The 14176-nt window shown below is 34.0% G+C and overlaps 3 pseudogenes; 1 reads left to right on the top strand and 2 right to left on the bottom strand.

The window, feature by feature from the left end:
* Positions 1–440: 440 nt before the first annotated feature.
* LOC149514166 (uncharacterized) lies at positions 441–4617 on the bottom strand (annotated as a pseudogene).
* Positions 4533–5602, top strand: LOC111290097 (21 kDa protein pseudogene; annotated as a pseudogene).
* Positions 5603–5744: 142 nt separating this feature from the next.
* Positions 5745–14084, bottom strand: LOC111290087 (endoglucanase 4-like; annotated as a pseudogene).
* Positions 14085–14176: the final 92 nt, after the last annotated feature.

Below are 14176 nucleotides of genomic sequence, written 5' to 3'. Positions count from 1 at the left end.
TCGCATATGGGATCGAAACCAAATAGTGGGCAGTGTTCGTATTTGAAAAATAATGATGAAAACAAGGTTGATTACATGACGAAAACTTGTTATCTTCATTAAATAATTAATAGTACTTAATGATTAGACTTGAACGCTCTTTCTTTGGTCTTCCTAGCAATACTTCATCTTATTGTATCAAAGTAATGCAAGAAAATGTTGCATGCTTGCATACGTAGGCCGATAAAAAGAAATAGTAAGCTCTTTCTTTAGTATTCACAATATTAATTGGTGCATACAATAAGGAAACAGTAGAGAAAAAAATTAACATATAAAAAGATAGAAAATTTTTCTTTTCAAATCTCTGTTTGAACATTTCATTTGAATTAACTGCCAAAGATGTATGGAAAAAAAAAATTATATATGAAATGGCAGAAGGGAAAACACTGGTAGTGGTTTAGCTAGTACATAATTGAGAGAGGATCAAGAAGAGCCAAACAATTGCCAATCATCTTAAAAAGATCGAACACAGTCTTCTTGATATTCTGATTCAGTGCGTTGCTCACTTTCTGCCCATCAAACTCATCCGTGCATGGGCCTTCATCGGTTAACGTGGTGCTAACCTAGGCCCTTATATTTTCCATTTGAAACTTACAGTCTGCGCCTTGTAAATTGGCCATTACCGTCAAGGATTGCTGCAGCTCGTCGAGGGCATTACTTACGGTATCGGCACAATCACGGATGATCTCATGCTCAGTAAGACTTAAACCGTTCAGTCTCCACAGCAATGATATGGAGGAGGAAGTTTCTCAAGCTGTTTTTATAGTGATGAATAAGGATAATCTGTAGAGTTTCTCTGGATCGGTTTTAATGGTGGATGCATACGCGGAGAGAGATTTATAGCAATCTTTGGGATATGCGGCCGAATCGCAGGCTGTTTTGATGTAACTTTTGTAGGCCTCGGTACTAGATTTGTTGGCTGCAGAGACGGTCGTAATGTTTAACAGGAGAAAGAGAACAATGGCAAGGGAAAATATGAAGAATTGGAAAAAATGTAATGAAGATCTTCTTCTCAAACTCTTAACAGTTTACCGTCAACTAGATCTGAGGTCAGTACTCAGTACTGTTTTTTTTTTTTTTTAAATAATTTGAAACAATATGAGATGGCCAATAATGATCTATGATCGGTCCAGTTAAATTTGCAAATTAGAGATGTTGCAGAGCACAGGCACAGTCACCTCTGCTTGGTTGGAAATTAAGTGTAAACACATGCATTTCCCTGTCTAATGGAAACAATAGTGAAACAGCATCTATGCAGCAACCTGCAGCTGATTAACTTATTCTGCACTTATTCAGCAGAATAAAAAAAATAAAGGCAAAAGCATGTGTTCTCACTGGATGTGAAAATGGTAGCAGGAAGCTTGTACATACCTATACATACGTGAAGCTAAATTACCGAATAACTATAAGTTTTAATTACTTGAATAAAACAGGGTAAATTACAGTATTAGTAAATCCATGGGTGAAGTGTTTGTTAAAGATTCTCATTGTTGTAAATGTGTTGGTTTCTATGCAAAAATTAACAATGGTAGCTTATGTAAATTAATTAGTGGTTGAATATTTATTGTCACAATATGTTGATCTAATAATTTTGAATTTAGATAAAATGGTAAATATATTGTATGGTACAAGAATATTTTATCTGATTGAAAATTTAAATTAAAATTCAATTTATATTTCATGGTTACGTATGTCTTATAAGATATTTGATGATTAAAAAAAATTTTATTTTAATTTATCAAACCTCTTAAATCAGATTCAAGAATGGTCATTATAGTCAAATCCGATGTTTGTTCATATAATTATCTAAAATTTGTATGGGAAAGAAGAAATGAAAAGTATAAACTGAACACTGATATTAAAGAGGTTTTTGTTTGATACATGCATCCTCTTAAGATGAAAGATAAAGGTGAAGGAATTGTTCATGTGAAGGCGTAGGGAAAGCCATGTGATGCGCCAATCAGATACAATCGAAACGCAATTTAACAAAGTCAAACTCCCCTTGAAGATGGTACAAGTGTCTTTGGATTACAGGATGCGTGAAAAGGAGCAGAAGCAATGGCATATACACACACACTAACGAGTGAAGTGGGCTACCATTCCTTAATTAATTAATTGACGAATTACCTACATATATTTCAAGTCACTTCTCCCTTAATTCATTGATGTTTGTTTATATAAGAACCTGTCTCAAAATCAAAGAGGATCAATTTCTCAAAGCTGCTTGGCCATATATTTTAATTTTCTGGGTACAAACATTTTGGGCCATTTAATAATATGGTTGAAAAGTTAGCGGACCTTTCATTGGTTCTTAATATAATCAATACATCACTTCCCTCGCCTCGTACATATTTTAATTACTGATCTCATAAAAGATTTTGATGAAATAAGATATGTCATTTTCTTGGATAAAGATTTTGCCATCTATTTAAATAAACAAAAAAAAAAAAAAAAGGCTGGTTTGAGATAATATTTTTTATTTGCATATTTAAAAAATAGTTTTTTTATTTTTTTAAAAATATATTTGATAAATGAAAATAAAAATTATTTTCTAAAATGCAAAAATAAAGAAATAAATAAAATATTCAATAATATTATTAATGTCATTTAATTAAAAATATAAAATATATTTATTAATTAATGACATTAAAAAGTGTTTAAATATGATAACTTGTAAAATGAAAAGAAAAAAAATAATATACATCTTTTATTTTCACAATTAAAAATATTTTTTTTTGTTTTCATATTTTAATCTATTTTTATTGTTATTTTTTGAAAATTTATTTTCATTTTTAATTATCAAATACATTTTCATTCATATTTTTTTAATTTTTTTTTAAAATAAATACCAAAAATGGCTATTTTTTTAAACAAAACGTTACCTAAAGCTTTGTTACAGAGCAAAGCAAAACAAAACAGCAGCCGACAAGAAATTTAAAAAAAAAAAAAAAAATCTCTACTTTATGCATAAGTGATAAGCCAAGACTGCAGCTTAAATCAAGAGGCTGCTCAACCAACCCAAAGCAACAATTTAGATTAATAATATTATTAATACTAACATTTTTTAATAATACAAAATATTGAAAGGTATCCATATCCAACAAGGAACAAACATATTTAATATTGCAAACTATAAGACGTGAATCATTTAATTAGAAACAACTTTCCTTATTGAACAATATGAATATAAATTGATATAATTAGTTAATTAATTTCAATTTACAAACGACTCATGATCCCGATGGAATATTGGAATTTACATGTTTTTTAGACTTAAGTGGAGATGAGACAGTACTTTTTTTTTTAAAAGGTGGAGATAGACAATTACAAGCATGACAACTGCTTTCCTCCGCACTTTGATATTCCCTTTTTTCCTACGTTACAGTCCAATTCACACAAGCAAAGAAAATTAGGAGAATAATAAGGGAGTCTATTGATTAAGGCCAATCCATTGCTGGTTAATTCAGCAACTCTGCCGATGTTACTTCATTGCTGCCATTGATTGGTGGAGCTCATCCACTGAGTCTCCACACAATCTGTAATGGCAACAGCGTCTTCGATCCAAGATTTTATCCACACAATCTGAAATCTTCAAAATCAACCTCTACTGAAAGCGACTTCTAATGGTGTAAAGTAGATGACTAGTATTTCCTACCAACAAAATTTTGTGCATATATATTTATTTATTCCTGATAGAAAGATTAGCGTTCGGATGGAAACAATCCCTAATTTAAACAATTAAAGAGCATAAACGACCGTCTTGATTCAATTTTCAATCAAACGTCATACTAAAAATAGGATATATTATAAATCTAACCCTGCTCCTCCGTAATTGTCAAATAGACAAAGATTTACCTATTCTAACAATCCAATCCAAGAAACTGGGAAATCCTTTTGACTAAAGTGATGATGCTAATTTTTAAAACAGGTAAAACTGCAAATGGAAAGATAAAGTTTAACCAATTAGACTACCATGATGGTCTACTGTGGAAAATGATTCTAATTCTCTCTTTGAGGAAGCCGACTTGATGAGTCACAAATGACCAAATGGGTGGTCTGAACCCGGCGGCTGAAGCCTGTTCCTTTGGCTTTGAAGACCCCACACACGTACATCGAGTAGGCAAGCGGTTTCAATCTTTCCATTTCAAATACAGTTGAATTAAAGTCACATTTTGCGTTGTCTGTGAGAATACAGCCTTTTCAGTACCTCCCACTTGCACTGACAAGGAAACTGAGCCACTTAAAATTATTTTAGAGATGAGATGTTACGTTAATGGGTGCTAACAACGTATTTCGTGCAGATATTTTTCTGATAGTGTCAGCAAAAGATATCGTCAACAGTTTAGGCTTGAAAAGAGTCAAGACCAACAGTACAGTAAACGGCCATATTATGTTATGGTCATTGCTGAAACCATTTTTTTAATTGTAACGGAATTTGATGAATGCGATCGATTTACCTCAACAATTATATACATCACGAATGCAAGAATAACCCACATGGAGTAACGATTTCCCCCTATAAATTGGAGGCATTTTCCTTCTAATTTTCATTACATTCCAGTAGCTCTCCTTAGTCATTAGGTAAGAGAAAAAAAAAGAAAAAAAAATACTAGAGATATGGAAGGCACATTCTCTAATCGTTCTTTTAAATCCCTTCTCGTTCTTCTTGCCCTTAATTCCTACATATATTTTAGTTCAGCTGGTAGGCAAATTGCCCCACAAACCGGCACTGAGTTTATCAAAACATCTTGTAGTTCGACAACTTACCCAAAACTTTGTTTTGATTCTCTCTCAACCCACGCTAGCTTGATCCAGACAAGCCCTCAGCTCCTCGCCTATGCAGCCCTCAATGTGACCCTTTCAACCGCCAAATCAACCTCCACCATGATGGTAGCACTTTCCAATAGCCAAGGATTGAAGCCTAGAGAGATGGAAGCCATGCAAGATTGTGTGGAGGAACTGAGCGACACGATAGATGAGCTCCGAAACTCAATTAGAGAGATGGGTCATATAAAAGGCTCCAATTTTGGACTAATGATAAACGATATCCAGACTTGGGTTAGCGCTGCTCTAACAGACGAGAGCACCTGCAGTGATGGATTTCAAGGGAATAATTTGAACGGAAATGTGAAGGCTGCTGTCAGAACCAAGATTGTAACAATCGCTCATTTGACAAGCAATGCCTTGGCTTTGGTCAACAATTATGCTTCTCTTCATGGTTAGATTACCATGAACAGGGGAAAGCAAATATATATATATATATATATGTATATATTGATTTTAGAAACTAAGTATTAATTTCCTGTCAAATGTAAAATATAAGCATGCCTATATGTGGTTTTAAAGTACGGATATATGTGATCTTGTTCTCACATAGTAAAATTCATGTGGCGCCTGATCTTTAAGATAGTGTGGGAGTGATTCTAGTATTGAGATTTCTTAATTGTCCGTAATCTGTACAGATTGTACTACAGTAAATTTGCTTTCTGTAAAATCATAAACTACTAGTGGAGGATTAATCAAATTGATGAAGCCTCTCTTGCAGTAGAGGTTTATGTTGGAAGCAACACCTCTTTTTGTATAGTATTTGATTTCTTAATTTATCCAGTTCCCAAATGCATTCCCTTTTTTCATTGGTAGGATCTCAGAACCATTCTAACTCATTTAAAACTAATTAAATTGCAGCCCTGTCTTATAAAATTTAACAAATTCCTTGGAAATTAATTCATTTCATATATACCGTGTGATTTGATATCTTACTGAAAATCAACATATGTTTCTATTAATCAAAATGAGTTGCAAGAAATTCGAACAAGGTTGATGTGATTTGAGGTAAGCCGAAAGCCCAACGCGAGGTGCATAATGTATGTGGTTGGCTCTGAGTGCGCAAAATCGGCTCTGGAATCAGCATTAGAATCCTTGCTATCAGGTCCTCCGATAATGGCTCTTGTTAGCAAATTAGGGTTAGGATTGTTGCTTGAAAAATAGATGTCTCCACCTCCAACATCAATGAGTTGAGGATGTTGAGTAATGGAAGGTAAAGACGAGCCCCGATGATGTATCATTTGTGGGAACTTCTTGCCATATCCCACCATGTATGAATTATTCGATGGACTGCTTCCTAAAATGTAATCCACTTGCACCAATATGATTCCAAAAACAAAACTGATAACTTCTGGACTAATATGGCATATTATGTGAGATTTATTTTATATTTAGAAGGTGTTTTAATTGGTTCTTATATGAATTTAAATAGCAAGACAGGCATATAAATGGACATTAATTTGGTACCTGGCTTCCTGCAACTTTTATGAGCCTGGCAGGGCATGCAACAATATTTCCACAACGGATCGCCCGATTGGCTTTACACAGAGGGCGACTGTAGACAAGAAGAAGGAAGGACAAAGCAGTTGCATGTTACAAATTGGTTCCTCCAGGTTTAATAAGGAGCCCACCTGGGAAGATATACATGCCTTTGCAAGAAAACCAAATAACAATTAGTCAGGGAGATTTTATTTTAGTGGTAAAAAAGAGATTCTAAAATCTTGAAATCTCAAGTTTTAGTCTCACTGTATAGATTTAATTTAATTTTATATTGGATTTATTTAAGTAGATGTTATTTCGTCTGTTAATTTGTGATTTGATTCATTGATTTTTTGTATGAAATATAGTATTTGACTATAATTATAATATCTCCTTATACTAGTAAATTTATAAAACTAATTAACAATTAACGTAAAATTTTGGCATTTATTCTATTGCGACCAAAGTCATACATTTCAAAATAAGCTAGAATTGATACATGTTTAATGAATAAATAATTTCAAATTATATTAACAATCTTAACCGGTAAAACTTATATAAGAATTTGGAATTAAATTCTGCCTTCACCAAAAATAAGAAGGTTTATAGAAAGGGAGCTACCCTATTCTATATTCCAGTCATTGGACTCAAATAAATAAATAAAGTAATAAGCAAGAAAGTCTTGGATTTGTTTAATCCATAACTTCATCTTGTTCGTTCAACTTTGATTTTTTTAAGTCAAATATTTTTATTTTTAAATATTATTAATTAATTTTAAATGTTTAATTAGCAAACTATTTTAAAGGGTAAGAACATTTAAAAACATTTGAAACTAAAAGAGGAAGTAATTGTTATCTTAAACCATGTGATCAAGTATAAAGAAGTTGGATATACGTTTTACCCTCATTTTTAATTTTAAAAAATCCCTTCTGTTATGCATCCTCAGTTGAAACTTCTAATTTCAGGCAAATCTTGGCCACTTGGTGAGTTTAATAAAGAATTTTCAATTGGCTTTGGGATTACCTGGTGAGTAGGAGACTGACACAGTTGGTGATTCAGGCAACACAGAGCAAACAAACTTGTCTGCGTTGGTAACGAAAGGTTCAAGATATGGAGTTGGAACTGTTAATCAACTGCCAGCAGATCAGAAAATTATTACATTGATTTCAAAGTTTTCAGACTTTCTTACAATAACAAAAAGTCAGTAAACACATGAACAAGTACGTTGATGCCAGCGTTCTTGGTATCCCATCCGAATTCCGCTAAGCTACCCAGCTTCTCCAAGTTTTGAATGTTGGCCAAAAATAATTCCAGTAATAGGGAGCCTTCGTTGCCCTGAGTAACCATGCTGCTCCCCAAATTAATTCATCCTGTAAAGCATTTCCAGTTCCACTTAGAAGCTCTAGGCTTTAAATCGAAATTTGCGACCAAGGTAAGTCATCTATTATACTGATAATTTGAGTGCTTATTGTTTCCCCGAACAGAACACTAACCTGACATACACTATAATCACAGTAAAATGGGCACACCCATGGTCCAAGACTATCATTGTATGATCCTCTGTTCTTATCTGCAAATTTAAAAACCTAATCCGAGCACAATTGTTACTCATTGAACATGTTCCTAGCTATAATTGGATATTCTGAAGAAATTAATACTACCTTTTACCATTCTTGCTCTTTTGAGGAGCCTTTCCGAATATCCATGATTAATAGGTCTAAACACCATTGAAAAGGCTGCAAGCGCGGCAGCTATCTCAGCCGAAACTTCTGACCCTGGAAACTGTTTATTGACTGCATATGGGGTTCTAGGAGTGTCCATGTCTTCAGGCCTCTCCCAGCAGTTGTGATCACGATAAGGATCGCCAACTTGAGCAAAAACAAAGCCAGGGATGCTTGTGGCTTTAAGCAAGTAATCGGTTCCCCACTGGATTGCCTCCAATGCATGTTGCAAATCTGAGCCCATGGATTGGCCAAACTGTAGTACAGTCCAAGCTAGCATAGTTATGGAGAAAGCCATTGGAAAATTGAATTTAATATTATCACCAGCGTCAGAGTAACCTCCCACCAAATCAACCTGAGAATGAAAAAGCATGTAATGTGATACCAAAACAAAAATTATTTATTTCTGCAGTTTTTATGGTCTATTTTACATAATTTCAGTTGATCCATATAAAGATTTTGAAGTGGGAAAAAAAATCAAATCCTGCTATGTATATTCCAAACTGCAATTGTTGTTTAAAATTTTCATTTGAGAAGATAAAAGAGAAACAAAAAGGAAACAAAGAAATTCTCTTATACTTGTATCAGTCAGGCATGAATCTCATGAAATATAAGAACTTGTCTCACGCACATGCTAGCACACCATGGCTATGTTTTTCTTTTTCTTTTTTTTTTTTCTTTTCAATTAGTCCAACATAACTTATTTAAAAGTTAGCTTTACGTCATGCGTGCTTGAATCAAGCATTTGTAATTACAAATGGATATCACCTGCTCTTTATCTCACCACTCATTTCGCCATTCAGCTGGACACTTTTAACTCTTGCTAATGTAAGTCTAAGTTATCATCATTAGACTTGGAATCCTTTTATTTTAACTTTTAGGGCTAATTTGCTTGATATTCACATGCATATAAACTACATTTCCAAATGAGATATATAAAATATGTATGTATATATGTATGTAAGAGAACCATAAGTATTCTACTCTGCTGTTACTTTATAGCAGGTTTTTCCTGCTGCTTTGGACAATAAAATCCATTAATGTTTGGTTTTATTCTAAATTTTTTATTTTTTTATTTTTTACAAACTCGGTAAAAGGAATTAATAACAAAGTGTAACCAATAATGGCTTTGGAAATTACAATCTTTGCTAGTATGGGAGATATAGAAAGACTTAACGCCAATCTCAAAGTCGTCGCGAAGAGCAGAATGCTTCCTCCAGGTCACCCTTTGAGTAGGAGGCAACTTCCCGGACCACTGGCCTTCATAGAACAAAATACTCTTTGTTAATGCGTCACCATATTCATGCGAAGCTATCCTTGCCACCAACCCCATCGCCATTGCCGCCACTCCTAACATTAATAACCTTTTGTATTACACTCATGATATTTAAACGTTTGTGTTGTTTAAAATTAATAATCCTTGTACTCTCTCTCCACTTGAACATGTCCGATTAGGAAGAAATATATAAGCACGGGTTGAATTTCAAAGATGAATGTATCCGAATCCAATTATGAATGGAGAGATGACGGCTGACCAAATCGCTTTGTAATGAAGCATGCATTTGCTTTATTCCCTGAAAGGCAGATTGATTCTGTGATCTGTTCAAACAAAAGAATACAGAAAGCGGAGGCCACGTGCACGGTGGTGAGCGCTGGTTTCAGTGTATTTGGAACTTGCTTTTGTCAGTAAGACTCGCACATAAACTATATTTCTAATATAGTTTATTTTTCTTTTCCTATTTTGGTTTTGTAAATTCTAGTAGATATGTTTGTTGGATCAGTAATCAAAAAATTGAGATGCATTTTTAATAAAATGATGATTTTCATCACATAATGTTTGGGTTTTATTATTTTTTCCAAGCCAAGATAAATAGAACAAAAAGGTATTTTTGAAAAAAAAAACAATATAAGCATTAGTAGATATACATGACGTCTGTAATTTGAATATGTGGGATTAAATTAAGCATCCAGCGATTTTGCCAACCAGGAAAGGTAATTAATTGGATTAATTAAATTAAACAACCTTTTAAATGGAAAAGCAAAAGCAACGTTGCCTTTCTGCTTCAATAATATCTCGCTTGCCGCTTACCTTAAGTTACTTTGATACCAAAAGTTTAACCCTTCTTTTTTCTGTTTACATACTCCATCCTAATCTCTTCAAGTTTCAAGTCCCCATGCGTCCTTTGAATTTTTCTTTTTATTTCCAATCCATAGCCCTATAGCCATTGAAGTTGAAGTCAGGGAAACGATTGGCCCAAAGTAACTTGGGCCCTACATATCCCATTGATATAAAAATGCTGCCCAACCCACCACTCTGGAGTATTTTACGTACAGAGACGGGCCACGTGGCCCAATTTCAGAGACTGGGAAAAGGTAAGCATAGAATCTCCCGAGGGATTAGCCATGGTGAGGAAAATATTTTGCGACATCTAAGTGCGACCCAAGTTGAATTAGAGAACCCGCTTCCCCCTTGTTGCGGCCAAGTTCTGCGATCCAAACGGTTCCACGTCAGCATCTAAGATTTAAACTCGATATTTTTTATTTGAAAACAAATCTAATATTATTCAACTAATAATTCATTGAACATCTCGAAAGCCCTTTAAAAAGATATATATCTTGATTTTGCTAATGTTATTAAAACTGTATCTTAATTATGTGATATTCATTATTGAAATAAGATTAAATAAAATAGTGACTTAGTATCCTATCATCCAAACCGGTGCGTTTCATTAACCAAAGAGATCTTCAAATTTATAATGAAGGGAATTATTGATGTTATTTCAATTGGAATTAGTAAATTAATGTAGAGAATATGTGCATATATAGGTTTATTTTTCTTGAAATTAACAATACATAAGAAGAAGAAAAAAGTTTGGATACTCATTTTAAGAAAACCATATTTTGAATGTCAGTGCAATGTTAGGATTATTGCATCAATGCTAAGAAGTAAAAATGTTCGATGATTGACAATCAAGTTTTCTTTTTCTTTATGAAAAATATAAACTTTGCATTAATAAAAATTAAGAAATATAAATTACAATAATTTTAGCAATATTGCGTGCTACCACATTTGCTTATCTGATATCTTGTCGGTGCCTTCACATATAGGAATTAATTAGTAGCAGCCTAGAGGGTTGGCAATCAATACAAGCAACTTTCTGGCCAAAAAAACTACCTAGCAGCTTTGCTAAATTTCACGTGGGACTAAAATTTGGGACAAAAAGAGTCGGACGTGGGGTTAGGAGTTAGGAGGTAGGACCCAGGAAAAGGGACCACTTATAGGGACCCGCGGCCCATGGTACATCTCTAGCAACACCCGTCAAGTTGCGAGCTTAATGATAGTGGGTAGCCCACGCCAGACCGCAAGCCGCCACGTGCAGAAATTCAGGAGCCCTCATTTCTTTTTTTTTTTTCTTTTAATTAAAATTACGGCTTTTAAGATTTAAATTTTAAAATTATTATAATAACAAATAAATTAGATTAAATTTTAGATTCTATCCTTTCATATTTTCATTCACTCTTTGATCGATCCTCATATATTAGCAAAGCTCCTTTGTTTACCGTTTTGATACAGAGAACAGTCCAGTTGTAATCGAACGAGTAAATTCCACTTGGTTAATTATTGCTTTACTGGAAATTACATTCATTAAGGAGATGAGTCTGTCTATAAATAGATTTTACTTTATGCTTAGCATTAGCTTAGCCGGTGAGCCACATCATCATCATCATCATCATCATCATCTTCTTCTTCTTCTTCTTCTTCTTCTTCTTCTTCTTATTATTATTATTATTATTATTATTATTATTATTATTATTATTCTTATTATTGTTATTTCTCAATGCCAACTAACCAACTAAGTAGGTGAAGGTAGCGACTTTTGCACTCATTGATCGAATGTCTAACTAAATCAAGGGTAAACTCCATGGGAGGATGTTAGAGTTAGCTAGCAGACCACAAAATATGGCCATGGGGAAAGGGTGACTCCAACATCATCATTGTGATTTTATCAAAGTTTAACACTCGAAAGAAAGGGAGGAAATGGTAGGGACTAGGAATGGAGTTTGGGCTAACAGAGGGGCCACCATGCCACATTCAGACCCAGGTAGACCTTTTGCCTTTGGAGCTTATTTTGGCTGGTAGCTGTTCCATTACGTCACCCACCAATATCACGATTCACCGCTATTATATATGTATATATATATATGTGTGTGTGTGACTTTTATTTTTCTCTTATCGGGGTCTTCTGGATCCTTTTCAGTGCATTTTCTGATTGGTCTGTGCCGTTACTTCCTGACTTCAACGTCTCCTCTCTCTTTCTCTCTCCCAGGGTCTTATTCAAGAACTGGAGCTATAGACACCTTAATTTGAAACAGAAAAACGTTCTCTCTTTTGGGTCTCTATCATTTGCGGGTGGATCAGGTGGTGGCAGTATCTCTCTCTTTGTCTCAGCCAATCTTGCGCCACCTTTTTTCCACCCAAAGCTTTTGCACCAATTTAGCTCCAAACCGACAGTGAGAGAAAATGAAAGCTTATGATAACGAAAACACTTGGCTTACTAAGATATATCATACCAAGTCTTGATCATTAGGGTTTCTCTCTCTCTATTACTTTTTTTTTTCTTTTGCTTCCTATTTAACCCTACTCCTCCATTCTTCCATCCTCCAAACCCTCCCCTTTTGTACTCATTTCTTTTCTCTCTTTCTTCTTCGGGATTCGATCCTGAGCGACTCTTTCAGGTACACGCTTTGTCGGAGAGTACGAAAGACAGTTTGGTTCAATTCCCGAGGCCACAAAATACCTAGTGCTACTAATTTATTGGTACTTGTTTGTTTCTTTGTCTTTGTCTTCTTGTCCAAATTTGGAGTCTCCTGATCAATATATTTTGGGAGAAAAAAAAAGGGTTTCTTGATTCTTGCTGGAAGATTCAACCAACCCAGAACAGTGGGTTATAAAGAGCTAGAGATCTTTGGTTGCTTGATCCGTGAGCTCTCTCTCTCTCTCTTTGACAATTATATACTTTTCTTTAGAATGTATAAAATATTGTGTGTTTGGTTTTACGTTAAGGGATGAATTTAATTTGGCGAAAACCTTCTTTGAGCGCGGATCTACAAGTTTTTCTTTGCTGATGAAAAGTGGATCTTTAATCCATTTCATCATGACTGCATACTTATACCACTTTCGGAAAATTAAAACTTGCATAATCCCATGATTATCATACTTCATTCAGCAAAAATAAACATTTGTACTTCTCATATGCTTCTTTTTCTGCCCTTAATATGTTCTTCTAGACTTTTTTAGACTGCGAAAGCATGCATGCTGATTCCATTAAGTTTCATCATCCCAAATTAAACACTATCTCTTGGGGAGAGAGCCGCAATGAACATTTTTAATTCTTAAATAACTTTCGTTTTTAATTGTGAGGTCAACAATGTCATGATTTTACAACAGCAATAACGATAAAGGTTTTATCACATGCATAATGATCATGGCATAGAGAATTTATTACTCCATGACAAATCCAAATTCAAAATTATGAGAATTTGCCTGTGTAATTTCAATTTCACTGCATGTGGGCCTGCATCATCGTTCATCTATATTCAACCTTGTTCTGTTTATGTAACATATTGCGGTAATAACAAGAGAAGAATGATGAGAAACTACGTTAGATGATTTTACCTTTCTTTTTTTTTTCCCAAAGGAAGCTGAAAAAAAGAAAAAAAGCCAACCTAATTTTCTTGCTTTTAAGCTTCAACTACTTGAATCTATCATGATTATATGCAACTTTTGCATTATTAAGTTGACAATTGATAGCTTTCCTTACATTCTAGTTAAATGAAAACTTTAGAAAAACTGATGACTCAAATATCTTTTGCTTATAAGATATCTTGCCCTCACAGTCTTTGGCTTAAAAATGTAATTTGCATTAACATTTAATTAAGTGCATCGGATTTAAAAATTTTCTTCTCATCTTACCTAAACTATTCACACTGTCCAACAGACAAAGTTTGAGCTACACTCATTTGGCCTTGAGAAAAAGGAACACATCCATGTTCATCATATTTCCTTAAAAAAATAAATAAATAAAGCGAAAGGAAACAAAAGGACTGTTACA

Source organism: Durio zibethinus, chromosome 17 (genome assembly GCF_047325235.1).
Source record: "Durio zibethinus cultivar Kanyao isolate XHJ-2024 chromosome 17, ASM4732523v1, whole genome shotgun sequence".
NCBI classification, from domain to species: Eukaryota; Viridiplantae; Streptophyta; class Magnoliopsida; order Malvales; family Malvaceae; genus Durio; species Durio zibethinus.
This window is presented reverse-complemented; position numbering and strand designations above follow the sequence as displayed.